Raw genomic sequence first — 9479 nt, forward strand, 5'->3', positions numbered from 1 at the left:
CAGTGGCAAAGTGAGCAAGGGACTCACGTCAGAGCAGTTGACTGGGGTGAGTGCTTGTATTGTCAATGCTCCGTCCATCAATTCCTTTGGTTTTTCTTTGTTCGCCATAAGTTGGCAGGGTATGCTCAGACGTGAGTCCCTTGCTCACTTTGCCACTGGATTCAAGCAAGCCGGGCTGAAGAAGGCTGAAATGCCAGAAACTGGTCCTCAGTAGCTTGTTTCCGGTCCGGGGAAGGCATGGCTTGGCAGTTCGGGCTGGACTGTTCCCATGAGGCACAGGGTCAGACTGATTTGCATATGGTCATGTCTGAACTGGGGTGGCAGAGTGGGCGAAAGAATGGTGATGGATTAAACCCAGATCAGTTGACTGGGGTGAGTGCTTGTATTGTCAACGCTCATTCAATCATTTCCTTTGGTTTTCCCAGAACATCAACTTGGTCCTAAAGCCTAACAGATCTTCAGACATCGAAAAAAGAGAACTGTCATCAGTGAACATCACAGCCAATCCTATACCTGGTGGTATAACATGGGATGCTACTGATTACGAAATCTATGGCCCGGTTGAACTCTTGAAATATCCACATCAATTCAAGGTTTCCTTAAGTGACTTTGTATCACCTAGTACTTTCTCTGATGATTGGGACTTTGAAAATATTAATAATATGATGTCAGATTTAGAAATGTCAGCAAAATTTACAGAACATGATTATTTACAGGGTTCATCAAATTATGAAGAAATGTATTGCTTTAATCATTATGGGCTTCACTATTTGCATAAATCTGCTAATCCTAGAAATGTTTTTACTTATAACCAATGGGAACATTGTCCAACACCGCCAAAAGGCAGCTCGAACACATTTTATGCAAAATTCCCATACTTCTCAGGGTTTAACAACACTGATCCAGAAAAGTTTTTTTTTTAAATGTTAAATAAGACAGGAATGAAAAACATGCTGACAAACACTAAACTGATTTATTCTGAAAAATGTTATGAAAAATTGTCTACATTTGGTTTTGAATTTTGGAAAAACAACATTGAGACAAAAACCATCTGGGGTACAAAAGACTGGCAGGTACAAGGTTTAGAATCATTATTCAGAGCCTGCATGATCCCAGAACAGATAATATTCCTGAATGACACCATTCAACAAACAACCTGTCTTGGCCTAGCCAAGATAAAAGACTTAAACAAACCATCTATTTCAAAGCCCATACCTGATAGTAATAGCACTACAGATGTGGAGATAGACGTATCCCATATTTTACACCAAAACAGAACTAATCCTGATTGGAATAAATGGTTGATCTGGCCCATAGATACTAATAACTGTCAAGATAGATTCCTGAACAAAACACAGGGGTTCAAACAGAACAGGCCAGACCCAAGATATTCCCAGAGACAACATCCAGGGATAATAACAACATATAGTGTAGCAAACCTATGCATTGAGTGGCTACAGAAATCCACACTGCCTGCAATTAAGAAACACTCGACTTTACTTAAAGAAGGTGCTGACTTGCGAGATTTCATATTGGGACCTCGCAAACAGCGTCAAAAATCTTTCTTATACGCCGGTATATACGCTGCTTACAACGAAGCTTGGAAAGTGACGCAAATTGAAACTGCTGAAAAAATACGAGAAATTGATCGTACTAATTTGGAAAAATCTCTGTCTGTAGTGGACAATGGGTTAACGACTCTGTCCTCCAGAATTTATTCACTGGACAGCATTGTATCATCTTCTATGATATAATAGAACAGGATATGCTAATGTTACAACATGGCTAGTCCCAATTACGCTCTATTGTGCAGTTAGGCTGGACGTTACAAAATCTCCGTTCAGGCTACGTGCCATGGCGCCTAATCAACACAACGTCATTATTTTCTATCTTTAACCTTATAGATAATCAAATCTCATTGGCACAAAAAGGAGCAGACTATACGGTGCTGAGCATTGAAAAATTAGAGAGAATACCATTGACAATGTCAGAGAGACCTGTCATTGAATGGATAATACATGGTACAATTACAATTCCGATAACAACTTTTCAGTTTCAATATTGCCAAAAGTATATACCAGCAGGCCTGTATGAAAGGTTGGGTAAAGGATACATCAAGTCAACCTGGAATTTACCTTATACACATAGATGTTATAGTGAAGGGGTTAAAAAGAGGTATTTCTGAGTGGTGACAACTGTAAAAATTCAGTAAGCGGTACACTTCTGTGTCAAGGTATTAACTTGCATGGAGCCTGCAAAGGTTCATCAAATAACCTTTCATGTCACCTGCACGGCACCCCTGCCTTTTTTCAGACTGCTTTCCAACGACATCTACGTTATAATAAGTGACCACAGCTGTTGTGGCATGGTGCCAGGAATAGCCTATCTCGTGAGCGTTACTTCCAGGGTCATTTGCTGTATGCCAGTATTGTATCCAAACAGCAAACCAGACAAGGAGGCAGCAAAATGGCCTTCTCTGAATATCTCTTCTATTCGAATTGATACTTTAAGCAGAATGAAGTCTATTATTTTACAGACAACTGTGCCTTTAACCTCGTCCAAAGAGACGTATGATCTGCAAGTTGCAAGGACAGCGGCAGAGATACATACCCTATTATCGACAAATTGCCCCGTGCATTTCTTAGAAATGTTAAGCCAAATCTTAAACATGTCAGATACCAGTGGCATCGCACATCTATTTAAGACAATTTTTTCGGGGCTGTTAGCACCCTTTGAAACAGTTCTGGGCATCTTCCCGAATTTCGTGCATTCTGTGTTCGGCGGCCAGCCTCTCATCTTGAGACTCGTAGCAGGAATTTTATTTTTGTTCCTTCTGCTCCGATATGGCAAGTCAAGTCACAGACAAAACTCAGGCTACAATAGTAGACACGATCCTGGCTATACGATACCGAGAACGGATCACTAAAATCCTCGGCTTTGCCCGGCTAGGAGATCTGAATACTACCTGGTTTCTTTCATTCAGACCAATCTGGCAAGATTGCATCTTACCTGTGCTACGGTGTCTGCTATGCGGAGAAGAATGCGTGTTGGACCTCTGTCTTACACTACCATCAGAAGTACCAATGGATATCGATACTTTGCTTGGTTCGGTAACGGCTCATGCAGCGTGTTGTCCCCAGCGGCTACCTATTCTGATGACGGCATTCGTTGAGACTTCACCATTACGATTAGGTGGCAGTGAGGTACGAGATGAAAGCGGCACACAGGTACAACCTTCTGTGAACATTGCTGATCTAGACATCGATGATGGCAATCATTCTCACATATGCACTATTTCAGCTTTTTCAAACTTGGTCACACTTTCACCTACTGTTGTAGACAAATTTTTCACCAGCCTATCTGATTTAATGTTCTCTCCTAATAACGAGAATAACTTTTGAAACAGCGAGCACACAGCGTTCCCTGAACTCTGAATTCGGCCTTCAGTTTTTGATCAACAACACTTCTGATATCATTCAAACTATTTTTTTCCCCTGAAAGCGAAAACTTTTTTCCGTTCCCAAAATATTTACCTTTTTTTGGCACATGGTACTCTGCTTAAAGTAGAACTATTCTTAGAGAACAGAACTTCTATTTTTAGAGACTCTAGAGACAATATTTTGACTTAGCCTCTAGCACATGTACAGTCTTGAATATATTTGTGATGAAATGGTCTCGACCTTCTCTTCTGTATTAAGAGCCATTTCATAAATGTAATTTTTGCAAGTCATTCAGTCGATAATTCAATGCACTATATATGTATTATCTGAATGATACCACTGCTTAAAAGCGTACAGTATAATACTCGTTTTCGTGTATATACCATTTCAAATGCATAGTTTGTATTTTGGGGTGGGTTGGAAAACACATGCATCGTTATATGTTTAGTATTGCTTAGTATTTAGTAATGATGGACATTATACGTGGAGTGGGTGTTGTGAACGTATCTAGGACCCTATTTAAATATTCCCGATTCTATTCGAATTGATACTTGAAGCAGAATGAAGTCTATTATTTTACAGACAACTGTGCCTTTAACCTCGTCCAAAGAGACGTATGATCTGCAAGTTGCAAGGACAGCGGCAGAGATACATACCCTATTATCGACAAATTGCCCCGTGCATTTCTTAGAAATGTTAAGCCAAATCTTAAACATGTCAGATACCAGTGGCATCGCACATCTATTTAAGACAATTTTTTCGGGACTGTTAGCACCCTTTGAAACAGTTCTGGGCATCTTCCCGAATTTCGTGCATTCTGTGTTCGGCGGCCTGCCTCTCATCTTGGGACTCGTAGCAGGAATTTTATTTTTGTTCCTTCTGCTCCGATATGGCAAGTCAAGTCACAGACAAAACTCAGGCTACAATAGTAGACACGATCCTGGCTATACGATACCGAGAACGGATCACTAAAATCCTCGGATTTGCCCGGCTAAGAGATCTGAATACTACCTGGTTTCTTTCATTCAGACCAATCTGGCAAGATTGCATCTTACCTGTGCTACGGTGTCTGCTATGCGGAGAAGAATGCGTGTTGGATGTCTGTCTTACACTACCATCAGAAGTACCAATGGATATCGATACTTTGCTTGGTTCGGTAACGGCTCATGCAGCGTGTTGTCCCCAGCGGCAACCTATTCTGATGACGGCATTCGTTGAGACTTCACCATTACGATTAGGTGGCGGTGAGGTACGAGATGAAAGCGGCACACAGGTACAACCTTCTGTGAACATTGCTGATCTAGACATCGATGATGGCAATGATTCTCACATATGCACTATTTCAGCTTTTTCAAACTTGGTCACACTTTCACCTACTGTTGTAGACAAATTTTTCACCAGCCTATCTGATTTAATGTTCTCTCCTAACAATGAGAATAACTTTTGAAACAGCGAGCACACAGCGTTCCCTGAACTCTGAATTCGGCCTTCAGTTTTTGATCAACAACACTTCTGATATCATTCAAACTATTTTTTTCCCCTGAAAGCGAAAACTTTTTCCGTTCCTAAAATATTTACCTTTTTTTGGCACATGGTACTCTGCTTAAAGTAGAACTATTCTTAGAGAACAGAACTTCTATTTTTAGAGACTCTAGAGACAATATTTTGACTTAGCCTCTAGCACATGTACAGTCTTGAATATATTTGTGATGAAATGGTCTCGACTTTCTCTTCTGCATTAAGAGCCATTTCATAAATGTAATTTTTGCAAGTCATTCAGTCGATAATTCAATGCACTATATATGTATTATCTGAATGATACCACTGCTTAAAAGCGTACAGTATAATACTCATTTTTGTGTATATACCATTTCAAATGCATTGTTTGTATTTTGGGGTGGGTTGGAAAACACATGCATCGTTATATGTTTAGTATTGCTTAGTATTTAGTAATGATGGACATTATACGTGGAGTGGGTGTTGTGAACGTATCTAGGACCCTATTTAAATATTCCCGATTCTATTCGAATTGATACTTGAAGCAGAATGAAGTCTATTATTTTACAGACAACTGTGCCTTTAACCTCGTCCAAAGAGACGTATGATCTGCAAGTTGCAAGGACAGCGGCAGAGATACATACCCTATTATCGACAAATTGCCCCGTGCATTTCTTAGAAATGTTAAGCCAAATCTTAAACATGTCAGATACCAGTGGCATCGCACATCTATTTAAGACAATTTTTTCGGGACTGTTAGCACCCTTTGAAACAGTTCTGGGCATCTTCCCGAATTTCGTGCATTCTGTGTTCGGCGGCCTGCCTCTCATCTTGGGACTCGTAGCAGGAATTTTATTTTTGTTCCTTCTGCTCCAATATGGCATCTGAATGATACCACTGCTTAAAAGCGTACAGTATAATACTCATTTTCGTGTATATACCATTTCAAATGCATTGTTTGTATTTTGGGGTGGGTTGGAAAACACATGCATCGTTATATGTTTAGTATTGCTTAGTATTTAGTAATGATGGACATTATACATGGAGTGGGTGTTGTGAACGTATCTAGGACCCTATTTAAATATTCCCGATTCATGCCCTTATGTGGGTATAACAAATCATATCCTTATAAAGGCATAAGAATCATATCCATATTTAGTCATAGCCAATGCAGTCCAAATACGGCAAGGCTACTCCCCTAGACTCCTAGAAAGTACAACGCGTTCTTTAAACAAACCAAGCCTCCAGCAGCCCGAGAATTCCCCCTGCTTTTGTTTTGATTTGTCCAAGAACTCCTGGAGTCCTGAAAGAACTGTAAGTTCTTAGTGACGTCTTATGTCCAACCTTGCGTCAAACTCAGCACCTTCCAGGTATAAATATACCAGCATTTGCCTTAAGCAAACACCTGGTGGTTTGGAGCAGATCGGCTATCTACTTGCCCGACGCCCAGCTGATGCGAGTGCTGAAGGAGGCCGACCCTCCCATTGACGCACTGAGAGAGACGCTTTCTCCTGCCGAGAAATCCAGCTCCAGTGTTTCCAGTCACCCTTGCGGGTTGCTGGGAGATCGAGTCCTGAGAAAGAGATACAAGACCTCCTTCATTCTAAAACCAAGGTACGGAGCTGATTAGATCCTTAGAGAATTCTTGATTCAGATTCTTGCCAAAAACCTATCTTAACTCAAACTATATATCACTTACTCCTTCCCACGTACTAGGCTTAGGTTAGGTACACCGGGGTAGGCGTATTTTAGAAACACCAGTTGAGTACGTTTAGTCAACTTTTTTCATTGTATGTATTTTATCCGTTCTAAGTATCTTATGGCTTAGAAATCATATAAATGCTTTTACCGTAATATTTCATAATACTCTTTTTACTGTACGCACTTTACTTTATGACAAGTATTGCAATTGTGGCAATTCACTTCTCATGCATGAGAAAGAGGACTCCTCAATAAATAACAACTTTTATTGAAAACGCCTGTCTCTCTATTTCTCTGCACTCCTGGTGAAACTAAGCATGCATGATTGACTGAGTGAAATAGCCATCTATTGTTTCCGCGACTCTGGAGATATACTCCTTATTCTGGAGGGAGCAAAGTTGTCATGTTTATGCGGTTGTCAGAAACGATTCCCTTCTTGTCTATTCAGGAAAGTTAACTCCTTCCTGTTTACTCGAGAAAGTTTCTAGTGACCTCTGAGCTAGCTGGCATTCATAATTAATTCTAACATATTCAATAGAGACCTAGTCAACCTCAGTCCTACGTCTAAACTATCGTTTATGTTATTCCAATGCGCAGAGCCTATTGGGAATATAGGAACTACACTACAGTTTCATCATTTATCCTTCTTAAGGTCTCAATTGTTAGGAACAAGACCCTTGTTGGCATGGTTGGCCTGCTACGAGAATTTGTTGAACGTGACATTTGTCAGATTTTTAACAATGCTCCCCAAAACATGGCAATTCTCACGAGTCTTACTCATGCCACAACATATCCCTGCCAAGGCTTGGCCCACACCTTTGTTCCTCTAGGTCTCTGAATGGAGGCGTCAGACATGGTTAATCTTAAATAGGTTTTGGGTGCCCGCAGAGAATTAAATGGATATATTTCACTCTGCAAAATTCAAAAGCAACTGAAAGTGTCTTTTGGTTGCAGGTATGGCCAGTGGGCTCAATGGAAACCTACGACAACCATGCATCTTCACAATGTACACAGCTAGCTGCTTCTATCACTGGCTGTCAGTCCTCTCTAGCCCTAGTTCGCTGGCTGAGAGAATGTGCTCAGTTTGACGTTTGTTATATTTTCAGCAATTTTTCTCCAAAACATACCTGTATAATACTCATTTTCGGGTATATACCATTTCAAAATGCATTTTTTGTATTTTGGGGTGGGTTGGAAAACACATGCATCGTTATATGTTTAGTATTGCTTAGTATTTAGTAATGATGGACATTATACATGGAGTGGGTGTTGTGAAAGTGTCTAGGACCCTATTTAAATGTTCCCAATTCATGCCCTTATGTGGTTATAACAAATCATATCCTTGTCAATCTACAGCAAATTGAATAGGACAATCACTCCTTCTCAAAAGAGAATCACTGTATCCCACATTCTATGACAGCTCACGCAACTGGACACTTCCTCCTGGTTGAGTTATTCAGGACACTATGCCCCACCATCTAGAATGGACCCCACCACACTCAATGATCAGCAAGTAATGGAAAAACACCAGTCTACTTACAACCAGACCATTTGGCGGAGAAGAGCTAGAGAGTCCAAACTGAGAGTCAGTGACATGGTGCTTGTGAAGGACCAGTGCACTGGAAGCAAATTCCAGCTTCCCTTCGAACATCACCCTTGGGTGATCACTCATATGCCGGGTACCAGAGTGACCTTGACCAGGGTGAGAAGCAAGTCAGCAGAAACCTTTCTCATTGTAAGCATTTCATTTGTAAGCCACTCTTAGTGTTGACCGTGAAAGACATGAAAGGAATTTGGATGAACCAGGACTACGCCTTGGTGAGTGGTGATTCCTCCCCTGATATTTCAGAACTGGCGAGTGGGGCAGTAGTGACTCCACCCCTACTGCCTCTTCAAGGGCCAACAGTGAAGCAACCCAGGCTGACAAAGTGGAGAATTCCAGCACCCACACTGGGTATGGGCTGAGATGTAACTGCTTCTTCCACTCATTTAAGAGTCCATGTATTGGAATTCTCACATTCTAGTTTGAGCACCAGACACAGATAGGAGTATAGTGATGGGCGATGGGTGTTTACAGTTTGAAGAAGAATTTATTAATCACATTATGGTCTGAGGTGAGCCCAAGGATGTCAATGATAAGGGGAGGGTCTGTTATTGTTTTTTGCATGTTCTTACATTTATTTGCTTCATATTAAAATAAAGGAGGATTATAATGTCCCACCAGAGAAGTACTTTGTGGGACGTAGTTAAAGGACACACCCATGTGCAGCAGGGGTGTCCTAGACATGTTACACACCCTTTGGGTCTGGTGGAGTGGTTCTGCATACCACTTGGGCCACAAGTCATAAATTGTGGTGCGAGCAGGCGGGGTCTTTCAGGACCACCTGCACCACAACTGTTGACAATTAAGCTACAGTCTCAAGTGTTTATTTCTAGGCCCGTTGGCCACACATTACTTACAGTGAAGCAGCTGACTGACATTCCTGTGTCATCAGAGCATTGTCAAAAAAGGGAGGGAGGATTCTATTTTAAGGGGAGGGCTTTTGTGTAGGTCCTGCATACATGCCCAGTCATCAATCAACAATAGAAAGGGTAAGTAGTTCCTAAGTGACAAAATCGTCACAGAGCTCCTGCTAGCAAGGAGTTGTCTAGCGGAGAGTGTCAGAAAGGTGGTGACTGTGCAGGGGCTAAAGAACAAGTGGAGGAGGAGGGGAATTCCTCCCTGTGGAACTAGGGCTCTCACACACCCAGCAAGCTAGGTGTCATGCTTCATCATTTGAGCCTGCTCCTCGTTGGGCTGGCGCTGCAATGCCCAACGGGCACCCTTAAAGGGGCTCTTTT

This window comes from Lissotriton helveticus, chromosome 8, assembly GCF_964261635.1.
Source record: "Lissotriton helveticus chromosome 8, aLisHel1.1, whole genome shotgun sequence".
NCBI classification, from domain to species: domain Eukaryota; kingdom Metazoa; phylum Chordata; class Amphibia; order Caudata; family Salamandridae; genus Lissotriton; species Lissotriton helveticus.